General features: G+C 41.7%; 1 long non-coding RNA gene across 2 annotated transcripts in view; it reads left to right on the forward strand.

Moving 5' to 3' along the window:
- Positions 1 to 2,592: 2,592 nt before the first annotated feature.
- The window catches only part of LOC147754459 (uncharacterized), a 30,602-nt gene continuing 11,076 nt past the window's right edge, over positions 2,593 to 22,118 (forward strand). The window contains exons 1-4 of one of the 2 annotated variants that reach the window (XR_015316685.1): positions 2,593 to 2,729; positions 4,299 to 6,066; positions 9,564 to 9,795; positions 12,078 to 13,951. This is a non-coding gene — a long non-coding RNA (uncharacterized LOC147754459). Of the gene's footprint in view, positions 2,730 to 4,298; positions 6,067 to 9,563; positions 9,796 to 12,077; positions 13,952 to 22,118 lie in introns of those variants that run through there. The other variant, XR_015316684.1, reaches the window with a different exon arrangement.

Genomic DNA, 22,118 nt, shown 5'->3' on the forward strand with positions numbered 1-22,118 from the left:
GAAGACGAAGATATGGCAAAGTACGTTGCGGAATATGGGGCAAACTAAAGTGAATGAGGCAGAACGAAAGGGGCTGGAAGCGGCAAGAGAGTGAGTAGTAAAACCCTGAAAGAAAATCTGAAAACTCATTATTTTTGTGGAAGAATTGTGACAGGAGGGAGAAGCAGCTCCAGCCGCTGTTGGAAGTCGAAATGGACAAACGTTGGTGTCTATGGTGAGGATTGCTGATGCGAGACAGTAGAAGTAAGTGGCGGCTAAACGACGCTAAGCTGGTCAAGGAAATGGAGACAGCAGACACCGACGGGGAGTAAAGACTCGAGTGGCTGGCATATGAGAAATATAGAAATGAAGCGGAAGATATAGGGTGAAGAACAACACTCGGAGCATCGAAAAGTGAGCAAAGTGGAGCTGAACTATTTCGGTCTATGCAAAGAGAGACTAGACCAACCCATCTCAGAACCTCTGATCTCCTTGCCTTTGTTTGTATTGCGATTCTTCCGCGACCGTGCTGCCATCTCGAGCGGCGAAAGCGTCTTCGTTTCGCGAGGGACAAGTCCGTGTATCGCTAATGCAAGCTCGACGACCTTGTGCCATTCCCCAATTTTTTCCATAGCCTCCTTTACACCGTGCCCGGTCATCGTTAGCTTGCCCATTGCTGACGCAGCTGTCGTCGTCAACTCCTTCTTCTTTTTCCTGTCCCATATGGCTCCCAGCATTGTGCTTAGTTTTCTTATTGTTGGAGAGGCGGCCCTGTCGAGCCACATGAGAATGTCTTTCTCCCCATTAGAGATCTCGTAAAAATAAACGTATGTGCTTATGAACGAAGCTGTGGATATTGTGCTGTAGCTACCGAAGAAAATGAGAGAGAAAAAGCCGCAATTTGCGATAGTAAACATACACGTGTATACGGCTCTAGCAGTATGCGTATGGGGCAGCTTTTATTTTCGGGAGACGAAAAAGAAGTTGTGACTATTGTAATGAGAGGTGGACATTTTTTTTTCGTGGTCACTAATTAGCCTAACAATCTCTTAGAATCAGCGGTAACGGAAATAGCGGCGAATAAAATTCACTTCCCTACCTGTCAAAATGAATCGAGTCTGCGAAAGAGATAGGACAGTCAGGCATAGACGGGCAAGGTTTCACTGGAGAAGGTTGAAAGGTGAAATTATTACAAGAAAGCGACAAAAAACGCGTGGCGAGAGAAGCGGCATGCGATAGCGTAGTAGCTCTGATAAAATCATTGAAATCGTCTTCGGTCACAATCTGTGATAGTGTTTCCCTTTTTTAATTTTAGTGCCTTAGCAAATAGATCAATTAAACAGAACTACAGAATGGGGCCCATTACAGGTCCTGAACATGGAAAAAAATAATGAAGGAGGTCAAATATTTTCATTTGATATGAACCATAAGCCCGTTTACCCCTTGGATTCCAGGGCAGCTCGACAACTTGTAAAGACAGGCAGATCGCTCGATACTCAAAGATCGTAGCAATTTTTACACGATGCAAATCGAGTCTAGGTAGCGTGCACTCGAACGTGCTATGGCCTTCAATTTTAGATCACATATATATATATATGTGTGTGTGTGTGTATATATATATGTATATATATATATATATATGGAAGTCGCAAAATACGTCATAACAGAGCAGGTTTCTGCTTATCGAAAAATTGTCAGAATAGAAAGCACGTGTTGCACGTTAATGGACGCCACCAGTTGACCATAGTAGGTTAAACAGTCTCTGACGGGCGGGATGTGGGGGAACTATCCGTTACCGTAGTAATTGACCTGAAGTATTACGGACAGATAGTTTTGTTCTTCATTTTCAATAGTTCAGTTGCACTTCACAAAAGGGTAGCTTTAAAAGTTCTTTGATTTCAAGCCCGAACTACATATGCAATTTATCGTAACTCGAAAACGTCCTTTATTTTCCACAAAAAATCTAGTGCGTAGAGTCAGTTTGATAGCATTTAGCGCACTAATTACGGTCGAAATTTCCAGTTCAGAGCAGTAACTGGCATCTTCGGATTACCGTCTGAAAAGCTGCTGATTGGTCCTTTACGTGATTATTCTTTCAATCCGACACGTAAAAGAAATGCAGAAGCTAATTCTTGTTGTGCGATACGACAGTGTACACACACCCGGCAGAATCCAAACAAGAAGAGCGATGGAGTGAAGTAACTTCCTAAAAAGTATGAAATTTTGCTGAATCAAAAAAAGAAAAAAAATCAAAACAGCCGGACATAATAACTGTAATGTTTACCAATAGGAGTCCGAAAACAATGCTTCGCCATTAAATATAATTGGGTAAAGAAGATGCCGTGAAAACGGACCCTTGTGCACCCCTTCATTTTATACCAAATACTTCAAATGCACAGGCAAACACAGTGCATGTAATCTACGTAAAAGTTCATACACTTAATCAATCTAATCGTAATTCAGGAATTAGAACAGTTATGAGAACTTGTTTTGGCAATAAATCTAGTAAACAACATAAACAAATATTTCGTTTATGCTGTGATCGTTGTTCCGGTGAGTAAATGGCAACCTTCTCGATTTCTAAAGTTGTTCGGTAGTGATTGCTAAGAGAACGGATCACTCAAGTTCGCGGCCCTTTTCCGTGGAAGATGACGAACTAAACGCGAGTCCTACTAGATAAATCGGATGACGCAATGCTGGTCTGGTTAGCCGCGGATAACAAACTCCAATTGCCCTAAAAAGAAAAATAGGTAAGCTTTGTTGATTGTTCTTCAATTCGGATGTCCCCTGTTGAAAAGACTGTTACGCTACAGATTTTACATGCCTATGTACCTTATTGTTGACATCGCTTGCTAATGAAAAAATGGTTTCTGATTATTGATGGTAAATAGAAGGCCACAACATATCAATAGCCGTACGTCAAATACCTTAGATACGTTTAAAATGAGAAAACCATAAAATTGATGTATGTTAATTGGAGTGAAGGTGTTGCTTTTCGGGTATAATCGGGTATATTCCTCGCTAGTGTAATAGGGTCTGATAGTGAAGTCTGTCTGGGCTATTTTGATCCGTTTCCTAACTGCTTGCTTCAGCACGATCCACGACGAGCCAAACCGCGGTAGACGAATCTATGGAAGCATATCAAGCAATACCCACTGCATCAAGGCCGGAGAAAAAGAAGTATGGTAAAATGCTCGAATCGTATAGCTACCAAACTGATACAAACTTTAAAAAAATGTATGATCTACCCTTCAACGTAATGTATTGCGAAAAAAGAACGAGCAATGATTTGGCGCAATTGACAAATGTGACAGGATAACAACGATTCTCGAGCTTCATTGCAGAAGCAGCTCGCTTTGCAATTTTTGGCACGTGCCCCGGTGTGATTCTGGTTCTTATGCTTTCTTTATATGAACACGAACACTGTATCCGTGATATGAGTGACTGCTTAAAGCTCTACTCACAGCGGCGTGGCAGAACCTCTGCACGGAGCTGATTGCCAATGACTGCCGCACGTTAATGATAGAGGCAACTATTGTAGTAAAAAGACTAGCACCATTTTAACGAGGGCTCCATTATTGCTTAATGGTGACTATGACGATATTAATTAGCCGTTATGATCGTTTTCCGCTGGTGGTGTGTTAGCTCCCGTGTGTTTGTGTTTTGAAGAGCGTAACGCAAAAGTGCGTTCGGCTTTTGGCGCTTCGTCAAGCTCCTGGATGGAAAGGAGGTTCGATTGGGAGAATAAAAAAAGGGGTAAAGGAGGGATTGTTTTAGTAATATATGTCTGTGGCTAGATTAAAGCAGAATGCGTGCCGTATGTGATGCAGTGCTATAGCCCGGATAGATATCTCGTTGCTAGGGTGCCAGGCTGTCTGTTACTGAGTAGCCACATTCGGCTCAGTTATGATAAAAAGAAAATGAGAAGATGTTGGGCGACGGGCTGGTGGAGGGCAGGAAGCGAAAGTCAGCACGTGTCACGCAGCACGAGGGCCGGCCCAGCTTCGCATTGCTTGCTTGCTATATGGATGACGGAGAAGCTAGGGGAAAGTGTTCTGTTACGGTCAAAGTCTGCTTTCGCTGCTCAGTCACGTCGCTTCTACTGCCTTGCCTTGATGATCTTCCGACTCTTCCTCTCTATAGCTGTATGACCTTGGATCTCTCTCTAAATTTAGTTTGTCCATTTTATATATCTGCTAGCCACTGTCTTCACACCGTAGTTGAAAGAAGCGGCAGTATCAACGATAATAATAGTTCCTACTCAATGAAAAAAAATTATTTTTCCTTTTATGTTCGCACCGTTGACGGCCATTTTGCAGACAACCAGGACTCAGACACACGGACAGCCACACGACTTCACCATGCGAGTGGCCAAACCCGGAACGCAATTCGTACGATGGAAGACCTTGGAAACAGTGAGCCGCTACACGCTACCACGACTCAAGTAACGGAGATTGTAAACGAGGCTGCACCACAGAAACATGGACGCCAGTTTGTTAAGTAGACTGTATCAGGCTTGTGGCACAGCCTTACTAGAAGATGGATAGATAAGCCGCCGCTACAACTGTCCTCTTTTCAATTTAGGATAAAGATGAACCACAAAGCTTGCAGTCTGGCCGGCAATATCTTTTAGAGTCAGGTTCAGTTGCGAACGAGGTCCCCGATAGCCAATTATAGAGCGCTACGCTTTGTCGTCCGGGAACATGGATATCACACAATGGGCTGAAAAGGACTAACATGAATTTTTTTTAGTGGTAAAATGTAGAAAGGCTAAAAGGTGTAGGTAGAAACTAAGGCGAAATAACTGTTAATAACAGAGATAAGAGATAAGTAGAGGAAACTGGCGATACAATGGACAAACGACTTTTTTCGAATAAAGAAAACGTTTGGTATTGTCTCGGTGGAATTTTAGTGGACCTCTAAGATATATTAGATGGTACCTCCTAGATGATGTAAAAAAAAACGTACTTACACCATGTATTGGCCAAGCTTGATGTGCCAGGCACCCTTTCTGCAGAGAGTGCACGTCAACCGCTTGGGTGTGACGCTAATTAAACTATCTTCCTGCCTTTTCTTCTGATCTTTCTTTGTTAGACACATCCTGTATAAACTATTGCAATTATTAGGGAACAAGGTTAGACATGGTGCCAAGTTGACACTTATCAACTTGGCCCAGTGTCACTTTACACTCATGTGATTAACTATAGCGTTATTTCTCTAGCGCTTTTCGTTTCCCTTTCCCTAAAGCGTTTTTCTCCATTTGTCTCAACCTTTTACTTTTTTCGCTTCGTATCGCGTCGCGTTGGCAACCATGTCACGCCGCTCGAATTTTCCTTCAAACCGTTCTGATCGATTTGTTTGGTCAATAATCTCGTTTATTTCAAAAGTTCCGGAGCGCAGACGCAAATGTAAGTGGATGAGCGTCTGGCCTATTTTAAACGCTTTTGCTGGGAAACGACGTTTGATAGCCACCTTACAATAACCAGGAGGAGGCAGCCGCCATTTTTTAGCGGGGGTTTCTTTTTGTGTTTCGTTCCACGGACACACAAAACGCTGTGGGGTGAAAACGGTGAGGAACATTGGCCGATGACAAGCGGCCAACAAGAAGCAGGGAACCATGAAGGAACGAAGAGTGCTGAGTGATTGCTTATGATATAAAGAACGCCGACAAGTGAAGGAGATTTGGAGGGGTTAAAAGATGCCCGCTGTGAAAAATAGTGACAGGGCTGGTTGGAAGCTTGAGTGTGGGTGCATAATGCGGATGCTATAACGGCTTTCATCTCATCGGAACGAAAATGGCACGACGTCGGAGGTTACCTAGAAGCCCATATGGGGGAACAGGGCGAGCTGATGACGTGAGTGAATTTCGTGGTGGCTGATCTGCTGCCACTTTTTAGATAGTGGAGATGATGGGTGGCACCCCGCAGGAACGAAACAAGGCTTGCTAAGGTAACCCGAGAAAAGCCATTGCCACAGCTTTAAGATGGGTTCTTCTAATGCTGAAGATGCAACGAGCATTGGGCTCACGACAAGCCGAAGTGGCAGCTGTAGTAGTCCTAATAGGAGTTCGGAAGCAAGAGGAGCCATGTAAGTGAATTGCGCTGCAACTTAGCTTGACGGTAATTTAATATTATAACAGCAAAACTGAATTAATTTTAAAGATATAGAGAAATGGGTTCACTGAGATGTATGATATATGTACAAAGGGTTTAAGAAAAAGTAGGCTTTGCACATTTTGACTTTCACCCTTTGAAAGAATAGGTTTATACCTTTTTTTTTTAAGAGTAGACTTACAGTTGGAAGGCAGGTGAAGTGAGGTATGCTAAATTTGTTTTTAATTCACCAATAATAACTATCATTAATAAAAATGTATAATGACGGCGTCACAGCACTTACCGCCCACTCAAAAGCAAGTGCTAAAAGAAGATTCTTTTCCCTATTGACCTTCTCACATGCATTTGCAATGCACGTCTTCATTCCGGCGACCGACCTGGCGGTCTGTGTAGAGATTTCGTTCTCCGTAATGGCCCTAAAGAATAAATTCACTAAGGTGAGGTCTGGTTTCAGCGGACGTCACTCTACTATGAGCTGAGAGCGCTTCATCATACTCGCATTCATCACGGGAGTACTGACGGTTACGAATGTACGGCTAGAGAAGATATATGCGAGCATAAATCGACCCAACCTGACAAGGATGTCAGATTTTGCATTGTTTTAGAATCGTTTTCAGTTTGTGCATAGTAGAATTAAATAATGGCTTCTATATCAGTGTTCGACAAAATGCAAGTATACACAAGCCGACCATACCAAGCGACCCATAATAGAAGAAAAAACGCGTACCAGTTATATTTACGCAACGCCAATGTGACAGTGACTGGCAATGAGGCGTGTGACGTTAAGTAATAAGTAGTCGTCATTTTTTCGCGTACGTTCGTTGCATGTTTTGCATTTGTTGATACAATTACTTCCGCGTTAACTATCTTCAATTCCACCGATTTTCCGTATAATAGTGGATGGGTTCGTCCAATCTGGCCGAGTGCCGTTTAGGGTATGTTGGTACAATTTGTCTGAAGAATATGTTATCAATGAAGTGACTATAAAGAATAAAAAGTATGTACAAATTACATTTTAATAGGTATAAGCATCGCTGATTGTGAAAATAGTACGAGAATCGATGGTAACAGTTAATCATTAGATGTACCTGCTGCATGGAGCGAAAAGGTGTATTCTTCTGAATAATGAGAGCCTTTATGTACATATGAACTCGACCTATACGTCATACAACGGTGTACGTTTACAGGCTGTATTTTTCAATTCATCGATTGATTGCATAGAGTAAAAGTAATTGTTCCCGTCTTTCAACGAAGTTGTTAGGACAGAATACGATTGATTCAAATGAAAAACATATGCATCAAAACGGCAATCATCACACATTACGATCCTGCGAACAAAATTTAACTAACACAATTAGTAATTCTAGATAAAACTTAAAAACAATGTTTTTAAAAGCGCCAACAATATTCTTATGTATACCGGCCCACATGCCGACCATTTTATGTAGTACGATGATACATCCCATTGATTACGAGGCACAAGCAATGGAGTCGAACAAATATATGGACCAGCAGGCTACTGCACTTTCGTTTTATTTTGTGTCGTACACGGCCCAAATTGTGGAACAAGTTCATATTGCTTCTATGTGATCAAGGTACATTATCATGACAATTATAGGGTGACCATTTCCGACGGAATAGCTTATCACTGGGCAACTTGAACAATAAAACTTTTCATCACCTTTTCAAACAATAAGCAATCTTAAATTTGTGCAATGCCCATAAAAAATTTCTAGTCATGAAAATCTCCGGAAATTATCGGGCGATGGCTGAACTTTTATTAGGGGGCAAAATACGTGTATTACAATAGTATTAAGCCTTCTTATTCAAACAAGCTATCAAGGTTATATCTGAATCAGACATTGGGCACATGAGAAGGTAGCCGAAGTTCGTGGTTACGTGATTTTTAGGAAGGGGCCATATGGCTTAGCGTCTGTTTTAAGCATACCTGGGAAGTTATTGTTCCCCATATTAACCCGGTATTTGATATAAGTCAACTGCCCATCATCACTAGCTCGAGCAGAAACGTTCTGCTATAAATGAGCCATTCTCCGGTAGTTTAAGGGCTCTTTGGTTGACCCACGGCCTGGGGCGGCTTATCGGCTCTAGAGTCTTTTAAAAGGCCTTACGGTAAGCCATAAGGTATGTGCTCAGTCCAGTACCAGCGCAGCCTTCGTTTATTCCTTCGGCGATGTTGATAACAATTTTTTTCCATCTCCATTTTATCCATCTATCAAGGCTGCCTTCTAAAAATCCTCTCGGGCGTATTTCCAGCCTCGCTAACTTATGATACCAGCCTGACTGCAGCTTCAGCTGCCTTAAAACCTTCAATAATTAACTACATCATTGGAAATAATGGGTCTACATTTGGTGGGATCCATCACACAATGAAAATATTAACTTTTCAGGTCACTTTATTGACTACTGGTTTAGGTGTATTCATTGCGATTCGAGTTGTGTTTTACGTTGAGCAGGTATAATTAAACCCAGATGTGACAACCAGCCGGTTTATGTGATATATTATAGAAAAGTGTCTTACTGCATCAATGCTAAGTAATTGTCCGAATCGACATTTGCCCCATAAACGAACCAATCTGGGAAATTTGAAAAGAAAATTTCTTCACTTTATCGTCTATTTTATTCAATTCTTCTCCAGAACCGTAATGTGTAATTTTGTGAGCCGTTTCATTTTTACCCAAAAAGGGTGAAAAGAGTCCTCATAATGTAGCCCTTTGATTGCATAATTCTTACATATGTGTTGATAATTTTCGGATTTCGAAAGTTTCTCGTATAGCCGTTTGCTTGGTGACAGCGTCAGTAGGGTGTTGAGGCCTTGAAATGTTTGATACCTTAAACTTTGCTACCGTCTAGAGCTATCTTTCAACAAGATTGTCCTAGCTAAAGATCGTATATTGTTTAGGCAATTGCTAAGGTAATAATAATTTAGTTCTTTTTAAGTCTTGATCCATTGGTTAGATAAAGCATAATACATCGTTCAGGCAAACACGTCCTGTACACATAGGAGCCACTGATGGTCTATTTCTTAAATACGAAGCCTCTCCTATAAGCTAGAAACAGGACGTGAAATTAACAGAAACAAGTTTTGTTAAAGAATATAAACTTTTATACTAAAAGTGTTTCGATCCAGAAATAAAAGGCGTTATACTTCAAGAGTAGAACACCTATGCAAACAATTTCTCAGAATTAACTGTAAAAACAGAGCTTACATTATTTTACTTATTTTTGATCCACTTCTCTGCCATTCGCCGACCTACGAATTGGCGCCCAAAACAAAAACAAATCTATATATGTATATATTGTACTCCGTTACGGTCTACAGCAAATCTTTAATCAACTTAGTCCCTGTGCCAATATTGACAAGCACGTGGTAAACAAACGCTAGGAAATTATTATTTGGAGAAGACGAGAGGTCTAAACGTATTGACCGTCATTTGTGTAAATTTGTTACAGGGACGATTTTGGGCAAGAAAAACTTCGTCTTAAAGAAAGACACGACGCACCGGTTAGTCTTGAGCTTAACAAGCGAAATTGGCTGTGATATTTCGACTCTTAATAGTCATTTTAGCACACTGGGTGCTCGGTATGCGCAATTGAGTTCAAGGAGGAACGCATTAGGCGATTGAGTAATGGTAAATCCCATCTTCACCTTCAAAATCTTCTTAGAAGACCTCGATGCTCACAGGTACGTATCGTATAGACAAGTTCTTGTTACTAAATATTTGGACTTAGTGGATCTCGAATGTATGCTTTTGCTTATAAGTCTGATGGCTTTCATCATGTCTGACTTTAACGAATAAAAAAAAGTTGAATAAATAAGCGTGTTAGCATAAATATATACGACATGATAAACTATTCGCTAAGCCAGAGAAATATTACGAGGTACGGCGCGATCAAGCATCAAAGGGTCGACTGTCACAGATAGTCTCACCAGGCAGGACAATCAAATACTTTCCAACATGCACACCCCTGAAGTTTAGTACGATAATTATGGTATTCTATGTTATGAAGGGAGTGTTGCTCGACTTGGACGAACTATGCCCTTGTTGCTCTGTGTTACGCAGTCTAAATATACATTATCTCGCATATTTCACTTAAAGATAAGTAAATAACCATTTGAGGAATTTATAAAAGTATCAAATACATACGAGCTTTCATTACTTGTACACGTTATGTTTTTACTAGCGACGTGTCCAATTGTTTTTCCAAAAGCAAAAGGCAACGTTTTGTTCCGGAAAAATCAGCCTTCAGGAATCAAACGTAGTAATAAATAGACACAACGATGTACTAGAACTGCGTCGACTTTCGAAACAGGTATGTTCCATTAGATTTACATAAGCCTCTTAGGTTCTTGTTGTCCTTCTAAAGAGGTTTACCTCATCGTTGACCGTACGCTCAAACTAACGACGCATTTTGGAGCTAACTTTGTTTATCCAGTGGCAGATAATTAATCTATTCGCTGGTTACACCCCGCTGCATGTCACTGTCACTCCATTGAGCACCGTGCTCCATGCACTTGCGCGCCCATTTGATCACATCACAATATTCCTAAATTTTATTATCTATTTCCATCTCTAACTAAAATGGTGGATCAACAGGGCAACTCCGTTTAGCCCAGTTAGACATTCGGAGACCTAGGTGAATAGAGCGCTCCTAAGCTACGCAGGAAAACGCTTTTACACTTGGTAAATGCTCATACAAAGCTAAGCCGAACGCCGCGTAAATGCGTATTTATATATTAGGCAATCGCTGTTATAGGATTAGACTGCCCCGACCCAGAAAACGGCTAGACGTGGCTGGTTAGGATAAATGGAAGAAGAGAATGAAAAACGCACAGAGAAGCCCTTTGCTAAGAAAAGACTGACAAAAGTATGGCAAACGAGGCGCAACGACGAGCCCGAACGCTGTTCCGCTTCTGTAATATTAACCTACATCAAGGTATTCTTCTACGTGTCAGCCCGTTGTTCTGTTACTAGTCTTTTACCCGGTCGTACATTCAGTCTCATTCTAACCTTTCGCTAGCCTACTTAACCTATCCTGAAGGCGGAAAACGGAATTCGTGCTCTCTTTATAAAGTCGCTGGTTAAAACACATGGACCACCGACCGACCAAGCGTCCTTTCGTTCTGGCCATTCCGCTAAAACGTGGTAGTAGCAGCAGCGGTCTGCAGCGCATCAAGATCCTTCCGAAAAAAAGAAAAAAGAGAAGGTCGAGGTGAAAGCTCTTCGACTCAACCAAATCCGCATACTTATCCTCTATGGATTGTTGAAGAAGGGTGAGCTTGCCGCCGCTAGTGCTGCTATCATTCCTGCCTTTGGCAGACTTTCTTGCTTCCTATCTCTGTTGCTCCCTCTTTTAGGTTTTTTCGTTCTCATTCCGTTCCCTTTTTTATTTTCTTCTGCCCTCCTGTATACGAACCAGGACCAACAAACGAACTAAAGAAAGCCATGCCATCCAAGCGGGTCGAGTGGTCCTGGCGATATTCTCTCAGGCTGCGCTGTGTTTCCCTCAGCGGAAAAACAAAGAGGTTCCTTCTCGCCTTAAACATACCGCCTAATAACAGCCATTGCTGCTACTCGTGCGCTAGGCTTGAACCCCCGGGACGGCCGTTGTCCGTCACTCCCTTTTGGTCCGGAGCTCTTTCTCTGTGTCTCCAGAGGCAGCGACTGGGTTCTTGGCCCGGCAGCACGGTCGGAACTCGGGTCGGCCTCGAGGTCTCAACTAACCCAGGCCCCGATCTCGTTTCTGTTGTTACTAGGCAGCTCCATCTCCGCTGCTGAAGAAGAGGGCATAAACGAGAAGGGAGCACGCAGACAGGACAGGCCGGGCTAGGGGGCCGGGATGGCCGGTTGGTTAGTTCCTGAGAGAAGAGGAGTTAAACAATACATTGGTTTAAAACAAGAGAAAGAATAGCCTGAAAGAGAAGCGAAGCTTTCACTCCTCTCTGTTTGCCTGTTCTTCTTGCAGTGGTTTGAAAAAGATAGAAAGCGAATGGGGGGTGCCGGTCCACGGGTAAGGTAAGAGAAATAACAGGGTCGTTGAGGAGGAAACAAATTTTCGAGGATGGGTGATTGGGACAACGGATCGACGGTCGGCTAGGGCGTCTGTTTTGAAAAGAGCAAAACGAAAAAGAGCATAGAAAGAGGACACATTGAAAGGCTCATTAGGGGTCCCCTGGGCTCGATGGAGCTTCGGTCGCTTGCCAGCCACTGGACCTCAGACCCGCTCTAAATATGAAAGAATGAGAAGCTTGAAGTCATCAAGCAAGCTCTACGAAAGCTATCAAGAAAAAGCGTCATGGACATCATTGTCATCGTTGTTGGGACACACTGTGCTATTTGCGTATGCGTGTCTGTGTATGGGCGTGATGTTGCAAGAGCAATTTCGAAGAACGTGTGATTTCACCTTCAATATGAAAGAGTTAAGCATATCTACAAGTATTGTATTATATCAGTAATTTTGCCTCAACGATCAATCACTGGGTCAGATTATAGATGCTAACGGCAACTGCTACCAATGTTACTCTGCCATAACCTTGTGAATGTAAGCAATTATAATATACTATTATATAGTGTCAGGGGAATTCGATTATTATTTTATTATTTATTTCCGATGATTTTTACTATTAAAGTGGATTCAAAACAAAAGGGATTTTTTCAAAAGGATTAAATATATTTGTTAAATGTAACAATTGGGACCTCGCTATGAGAGGCGCTTTCAAAATAGAAACGATGCGTTCTGTTATTTCAGAGCGCAGCAATTACTCTTCGCGGAAGACTAACCTTTTCGAGAAATATGCTATTAGCATTACTGTTTGTCTTCGTGCTAGCGGTAGTTAGATAATGGTAAGAATTGTTTGAGTGAATCCAATCAGCCTGAGGCCGATTCAAATAAATTTTCTTCTTCAAATCATCATAGCGTATAAATGATGATCTTCACTCGCCTACATTTGATCCAGGTGATGTTTAACGCTGTGTTTCGGGTTCTCAATGTCCTAGGTCTGAAAATCCAGCTTCATAGAAAATGTTTCTCTTCAACATGAAGTGTCCACTAGAATATTCAACTTGCGCAGAGGTAGAAAGTGATTGGTCTTACGCTCTCTAGAAATCGTGAAGGTTACGTTATTCAATACGTGTATATAATGTGGACACAAGTCAGTAGACTTGTTATCTCTCGACTTATCTTAGACTTGTTAGGATTGTTATCTCGTATCTCTGCAAGCAAAAAATGGCTGAATAAGTAAATAAAATGAATAGCATTTATGCAATATGAAAATATGTATATATTTATGTACATTATTATTACATTATATACATTAAAGGTTAACAAATAATCCATATCGTCTTACTAATATAGATTCAGTTTACTTTTCTACCTTCATCTTATCTACTTATTCAGCCATTTATTTTTTCCAAAGGTAAGAGATAGCAATCTTAATAAACTTATATACGTATAATAGACGGGTGACATTTACTTCAAAAGAGGTTTTTTTTATTTGGCCAACCTTCAAGCACGAGTGTATCACATCTTCCAGCTTTTGAGACTCTTGAGTTTCTGCTAGCCACGAGAGCCATTAGATTGGCGCTCGGTCTCTTTGGAAATGGTATACTTTTATCAAAGGTACAATTAGTTCGCTTTATTTTGTAGCGTTATTTGCTTACTGCACGCATCATGGGTAGTAACATACTGACAGCACATCCACCAATACGTAAACCTGTCGTTGCATTCTCTATTGTCACTGAGGAACAGAACGGACTTCAACGCGACCTATGTCTATATCTAGCTATTGCAATAGATGTCGATATAATGTGAGAACAGTTTGAATAAAAACATCCAATAAATTGGTTGCTTCTTTCTTAACATACTCTGTTTACTATCACTAGCAAGGACGTTTACGGTAATGTCTCTTTGTCTTTCCCAGATTTGAGTTCTGATCAAGAACTGTCGGCGAGCTCAGAAAGGCAGTTAGGCAGGCACGTTTCGCTCTCTTATTCTTATTCATCCTAACCCCCTCAGGCTCGTTTTTATCCGCTTTTTGTCGCGCTTTAGTGCACATATCTAGCCAATGATCTCGAGCAAAATCGTTGGTAAACGCATGCAGTGTCATCGAAGGTAATCCAGTCGTTTGCCCAATTCCGGCTGCAGCCACCCTACTCACCGACCGGCTATCGCCACCTCTCAATTCACTTGCACGTGCCAGCCGCGATGCACTGCCATTGCCTTAGGCTGCCTCGTCCCGGGCGTCGATTCTCTGCGCGCCCCCTTGGACTGTCAATAGCAGGCCTATGTGTTGGATAGAAGGGACCTGCTCCACTATCGTTTGCGGCGCCCATCTTGCTATAAATTGCTTAGGCACTGTTTCAGCTTTCTGCCAAAAGAGTATATAGTACTACCTATTCTAGGTGAGTGTGTCGTAGAGCTGGTACGTGGTGGGAAGCTAGCGAGGGGTGACAGACGGGCTGAGGAAGGTGGGAGCAAGCTTGAAAATCCCATTCCGCCGCATTGGGAGATCGCTTGGTGGGATAAGCAGTTCCTAGGTTTTGTAGATCACTCCGCCTTACCACTTCGTTGCAGAGACCATCGTATCATCGATATTGGTTGATGGGTCGCCGGCAGACCGTTTGGTCGACTCGATGGATTCGGTAACCGCCAGCGTCGGCAACTCTGTCGTTTTCATCCTTCATTCCCTTTATTTCGAAAATAAGGTAAAAAAGAAGTAGCTGAAGTCCATTCTCCTCTGCAGCGGTAGTTCTGTCTATATGCCTGTCTATCGACCCGTTTGTCTGTCTGTATGTGTATGTGTATATCTGTTTTTGTCAGTGGGCCTGCTCAAGCCTTCCTTCCGCGCAGAATCTGCATTCTGATCCAGTCGCCTTTCTTTGAACTCGACAAATCCAGGGGATTCTCACGGTCCATAGAAGGAAAAGAGTGGAAAGACCGACCAGAGACAGGTTCTTCTTTGCTGCCAAAAGGCAAGTCGGTTGAGATTCGCTTCGTTGCTCTATAATTCTTGATTCATTCAAATTGAGATTCAACTTGCGAAGCTGGCCGCCAAATTGAGAAAAAAGGCAAAATTTCGTCTGCTAAGACTGCCAAGTTTTCTGAGACAGCTTGAGAGCCTTTGAACAACGTTGTACGGACGGATCAGATAAAGCCTCAGACAATTTTTGGCTGATACAACAACTGTTGGAAATTAACGCCAGCTAAATTAGGGCATTCGACCGTGCCGTACAGTGGCAACTTTATTTAATTAGCAATTTGCTAACTTACGAAGCTCGAGTGATTGTTTTTTGTCAACACTGGCAACTGTTCGTTTACACACCTGTGATGAATGATTGTGATTATAGGTAATTAGAAGCCGCTGAAAATGATGACATATGTAAGAACTGTATCTAGTAAACGATTAAAAATTGTTACACTAAGTTAAATCATTATCAAAGTTATTTTATTTCAAAACATTTCCCACCTTCACAATGATGAGCTAGCCCAAATTAAAGTACCATAAGTCCTAATCAGATTGATTTGTGACAGCTAAATGAAAGTCTAACAAAGAACAATATACGATTGTGCTTGATTTCGACTATTACGTCAAAGGTATTCCGCTGCGGTTAACGTTTTCCGTGTTACACAGCACGGGCACATCAAAGCGCACACAAGGTGCTCACTAAATATGGGTTTTCCATTTTTATCAAACGTCGATGGCTGCACTCCTTTTCATCTAACTTTGTTTTTCTTGTACGGTTACGCTTCTCGATAAATAATTAGATAAGCGTACGCGACCTTCTTTCCTAAAAGGCAAGGTCTTTCAAACCCTTTACGGACATCGGTTCATTTCACAAGCTAAACCGGGGTAAGCGGCTATGTCTGCCTAAGAACATTGACAGCATCAAGTGGGCCGTCAACACCCGCTACGCAGAAACGTTTCGCCAACGCAAAGGCCAAAATAGCAACAACGTCATTGCTAACTTACCTGAAGTGATTTCCTGGTCTTTTCCCGTGCCCGCACAACTAATGATCCAGCGACCAAGTCAGCTCACTTGGAGCCTAGCTGGCATGATGGCTTATAAAACATTAACATTTGTTCATCATCTTATAGCTATAAGGATAGGGAGCAGGAAGGATTATTGAATTTGATCATTAATTGAAAGTCAGTACCATGAACTTCCGAACTGTAGTATTTACAAGAGATAACACGATAATAGCAGCTAGCACACCTACCCATGCCGATATTTTGAATATATAACATATATTCCGGGATATATAACAGTTTTTTCTATTTTTTTTACAGCCAAGTAAGTAGTAGACTGTTAAGACCTGCCTATTTAAATCTTAGTGCCTCGTATTGTCATGTAGGTATTTCAACAGCCAATCTATACAACTACGTTGTCGTTGATGCAACGGATACCAGAAATTTATTCCGCGAATCTGGCTAAAGTCAATAACGCATTTTTCTAGATGGACGACATGTGAGGATTTGGCGTTGTTTGACGCGCTTCTTCTTTCCGATCCCTCAAAAGCATATCGATAATGCCAGGTGCATATAAAGAAAATAATGGATTTAGTTTTACATAGGCTAAAACTTCTGTGATTTTCTTAATATTCCTGCGATTAGAAATATTGCTTGTCGCCCGATGGGTTAGTCGCCTTCTGGCTGGTATCATTTCTACTAAATACTGTCTACTTAACAGATTAGTTTTAAACGAGACCTACGATTAGATCGTCGATCGAAACTATGGTTATTTATGAATAGCAATAGAATCGAAAGTTTATCTAGAGACGTTGGATCCTGACCTTGAGTCCCTCCCCCGGGTCTTCTGGACGATAACTTTTAGGCGCCGTTGCTCACCTTCGACTCTCGGATCAGTGAAAAGACAGGTCGCTGAGCCGCGGTGTTCGTTGTAATCATCTCCATCAGCCTTATCAGCCTTTTCGAGCTTTCTTCCTCCCAGATGTTGCTTCCCTAGTCTGACTCTTGACCTCGTACGGTTCCACGTCCATACGCATTTCCACCACGAGCATCCAGCCCTTGATTAATGTTACCAACGTGAGTCCACTCGTGTACGGCTGCGAAGGAATAATGCTTCACCGGCCACTCTGACATGCAACGACAGGTCTTTTTTTCTGGAACTCTCCCCTGAGGAGCTTTCTGCAGTAAGCTCCCACAGCGTCAATGACTGACAAAGCAGCAGTAGAAGTTTCCGACGACAGCTTGCTTAAAGCTGGACTGCTGGCTGAACGAGCATGCGTTCCTTATTTTTTCTGCACCCGGAATACCCTCGACCAGCTCCAATTGTAATATCATCATATTATATTTTTTTCCTTCTATGTGTTCCCGTTGTGGTCTTCCTCGTTGCCGTCTTCGTCACCTTCCATATGTGTCTCTGTTACCTTCGCTACTGAGCAGGAGACTGCCGAGAATGAAGCTGCCAGTCAGCTAGGCCGTAGCTAGTCGGACCCCTGGTCTTCTTAGCTAGAATAGTCGGTTGTAGGCGGATACTACCCCTACTCACGCCTATCCGGCCCAAGGCGAAATTGTTGGAGTGGCAGCACACGGATCAGAACGTCGACCACCTTCAACTGCCGTCCTATCAACACTGGTTGTTTGCGCCCTTGAAACTATGCAACAACCTTTGCACTAAATTTCAAGAACACACATCTGGTCGAAACTACCTCTTTCAGTTCTCCGTAACTTTTTGCAAACTTATCAATCGAAGTGTAACTTTCTTTTTACCTACAGTTAGTTCCCGGGCGCTACACACACATATATATATATATATATATATATATATATATACGCATAAATTAACTTCAATCGGGTAAAACGCATTTCTCTTAGCCTCGGAAAAATATCATACTTTTGGTTGTCGTAGTGTTTTTGTATTTCAGTACATTGTCTTCGGCCGCTGTTCGTTGGCACATTTTATTCCTATTAAAGTAGTCCCGTTTCTCTTCCAGATATAAAATAACTTTTGAGACTGCGACTGTCCGAACAAAGACCGTTCGTTTATTACGAGTCGCAATCAGACAATATATTTCTTTGTAAGTCGTGCGAGAGAACACCCGCAAATTTTTTCTGGATCGTCCATTGCACGAAAATCCTTCGTTCCTCATCGAAATGCCGTGGCGGTCGCTGTTTCGGCCAATTTAATAGTAAGAAGATTATAGGTCGACACGATTTATGCAGCATAGAGCAATTTTGTGCGGAGAAAATGCGTCAAGAAGAACTGTTGTAAAAGAAAAATCCATTGTAACTGGTAGCCATTTCGTTGCCGAATTGGCCCTATAATGTAAACTGACGTTTTACCTTTTCGCCTAGATTGTTTTGTTTCTGAACTGGTTGATTGAATTGTTTGTTGAAATGGAGTCAAAACGTATCGTTTCAACATCTAGAGGTCACGTTTAGCACAACCACTTGTGTTTTGGATCAAAATCTTGAATATGCAGAAGGATCTACGGTCACCTATGTTGAAAAGATATGTTCTTTTAAACCAAAATATTAGCTTGTTCTTTTTCCTCTGTTAAGCAATACTTGACAATTCGTTGATTCTTATATTACAGAAGTATTGGAATCAACAACACAAGTAAAGGTAGTCAGAAAAAATTAACAAAAAAACAAAAAGAAAGCTTCCTTTTTATAAACGACTTACGTTTACTTATGAGTAAAAGATGTGCCCCTTTTTTTCAATTCGCACTTTGACTCAGTTCAGAGACTTAAGTCTCACAGTATATTTTTCTCCAGTCGTCACCTACCAAACTATCCAATCACCCTTATTCAACTAAACGTACGTTTTAACCAGGAATTTAAATCTCACAAGAAAGCCAGATCAAACCACTCAATACTTTTCTTGTTCCAAACGACTATACCTCAGCGATGCTCAAGAACTCAATGTTTACATAGGGGGTTAAAGAGGATTTTAAAATTTAATAAGCGGCTGAGTTTGGGTAAATATGGAAATTACACGTGGAAGAGTCCCTTGCGCCTAACCTGGTTAACCCCTCAGGTGTTCTCATCATTCGTCACAGCCCCAATTCAAGTAAGATCGAGGCCAAAAGAAGGGATGGGCGTGGCCTGAGCCCGCCGTTGCAGGCTCTTTGGCGACCCTGGGTCTGTAGCAACGTTTCCTTTTAATCCGCGAGATAAACTCCGAAATTTTCAACAGAAAAAGTAGAAGAAACAGAAGCTGTAGCAGAAGCAGCTTAGGGATGGAAGCTGGCAAACGCTCAAAAAGTCAGCCAGAGCAAGGAGAAAGCTAAAGCGGATTTAAGTGCTTCTAGCTCGGCATGACCTGGCTTCGTCCATTGAAGCAGTGGGCGTGCGAAGCACGTAGGAAAATTCGGGAGCATGATGGAGTGCAGTTGCTCTTGCCTTCGCTTACCAGGACCACCGCCGCCGCAGCGGCCGAAGCCGCCAGCAACAGCAGCTAGCAAAATGAATGTTATTCACTCAACGCGGCAGTTAGAAAGAGCGCCGCATAGAGCAAAGCTTGAAGACCATCCTCAGTTCTATATTCCCACAAGTCGGCCCATATTCGAGCTTGCTATGGGCCACCTTGTGGGCCTGCTATTTTACAGCAATTGGCGTAGGAGGCGAGAAAGCAGAAGGAGACATAAAGCCAGGCTCCGGACACCTGTGCGGCGATTTGCGATCGAAGTCGCTGAATATCGCCGCTATGAACAGACCACAAATGAGATTCAATAGAAGCACAGCATCGAAGAAAACCACTCTGCTAAGGTGAACCATTATAGGGGCGCTATCATTACATTGAATTGTAAGAGGGCTCGATATATGCTGTTGTACGTAATGTTGCTAGTTCAGCATGTTAAAATGTCACCTTGTAGTCGTTATAACCGACAACAATCGGTGCTTCAAAGAAAAAAAATGGTAATTATATTACATAATTCATACTAGTCAAGCTGCATTTCAAAATTATACAATGTATCTAGATGAAAGGAAAGTGATTATTTGATGCACTTTAGATTTTCAAAAAGAAACAAATGCTTGTTTTTAATCAAATATCACTTTATTATACATATATAGATGTTAGGTTTCTTGTTGAAGACTGGAATGACATTTTACATAGTTCAAACAAATTTCTTTGTTAGTTTCCAATTTTAGCATACGCAATCTAGGTAACTTATTTGGTTGCTTATAGTGCTTAAATAACTTACTTAAAATTATGAAGTTCTCGAATGCGGAGCCGTTATTAGGTTCATTAAAGTGTCGATTTCTCGCTTGAGTTATCCAGTGTTCTTAGATATATTTTGCCTGTGCATTACATTGTCGTGCTGCTTTAAGCGTGTAGGTATACAATTTACCCCGTGAGTGGTGCTTCTGAGAAGCAGATCAGCGAAGATGTCGCAGCGTTTTGGACTACTACAGCATTGTTGTTAGACGGCTAAAGTTACATTTTGTGAACTTTTTTTTGAACTTGGTAGAGTCCGCATCAAAGCATTAAGGGGTGACACACGCAGTTTGTTTGCCGCGAACGTCCTGAAAAAAATGTTACCCTAGAATCAGACTAAAATCTATATCGTGTTCGGGGTTGCCTTTTTTTTAAAATCAGCCAAAAAACTTTTATTAGGCCACTATTCGTTTAATAGATATATTACTAATGGCATTCAGCATCACAGTTGTTTGTTGAAAAACCATCATGCAATAATTAATTTGGCAAAAATATAAGGCACAAAAAAGGCAAATGACATTTATTTAATTCTATCGATTCCATTAAGCTCGCCTTAGGTTACTCATTATCACAACCTGAAGACAACAATCGTACTTTCGGTTAGCACATAAAGCCTATTATCTTTACTTTTTTTCCAGCTATTTAACTTGAATGTTGCGAGTACTGGGCGTACCTAAATATTAATATACTAGATAGGGCCTAGTTTTGTGCATATTTTACATTTGACCTACAAATGGTCCATAATCAATCGAAACTTGATGGCATTATATTCACTTTGTAAGAAAGACATTCTTAAAATATATCCGTACTAAGGTAAACTGTCTCCTGCATCATTTCCGACTTTCTGTTGCCTCTGTCTCTAGATTGGTAACCATGAATCAGATGATGGAAAAACAGGAAAAATGAGATCACTCCTCTAAAGGTCAGATGTTTCCAAGTGACTCCACCATCCAGAGAGGGTTCTTCATCCCCAAACCGAATGCGATTCTTGTCCTACATAAACTCTACCTTCACTCGATTTATCTTGCGTCCGCTTAACCGTCCCTTTGGCCAAGGTTTTGCTTCTGCTCAAGTTCGTAGCCTAACAAAAAGGAACCAGAGGTATTATGACAGGACTAGGGGTACGGCAAGTGTAAGAAAGAGCTAAAGCAAAAACTTTAGACCCGAATCGCTGCTGCCATATACCGCCACTTTCTTCAACAACCAGTTTCTTTTTTCGCTTCGTAAAATTTTGCTGTTCTTGCCGAATGACATTTCGATCGGGGCTTTCCTGAAGAGAATTTTACTACGATTGTTGGACCCAGCGAGCAGACAAGCACAGATCTTCTAGAACGTCTCTGTACCCTCCGGTGACCAGTACCCTTGTTGCCTTCTACGAATCGAACGGAAGAGGATGGTGGTACTTGAACTCTAACCAAGCGGTAGCGCAGAGGTAACCTGTCTAGCAGCAGTATGCCGCAACAGTGCGGAAATCGGAATGGTAGTCGAGACAATGACTGGGACGACAACATGCTTCACGACGATCTTGGCATTTTGATGCACTAGACGACAGCAATTTAGAGACGCCGTTTTGAGATGTGTGTGTTAGTGAATGATGAGTACAGACTGAGGGTATAGAGCTGGGCGAGAGACGTTTTTAAAGTAGCAAGCAAAGCTGTGAGTGGTAAAATGACACAGACATAGAATCCCATAAGGCAAATACTGCTAATACTACACCACGTTGCTGTTTTTATCCAGGAGGCAAAATAAAAACCATTGAATACTTAACCTAGATTTCTTAGTTTTTCCTAGATGTGGGGACAGGCTATAAGAGATACGGTTTTTG

Source organism: Varroa destructor, unplaced genomic scaffold (assembly GCF_002443255.2).
Source record: "Varroa destructor unplaced genomic scaffold, Vdes_3.0 BEIS01000007.1, whole genome shotgun sequence".
Lineage (NCBI taxonomy): Eukaryota > Metazoa > Arthropoda > Arachnida > Mesostigmata > Varroidae > Varroa > Varroa destructor.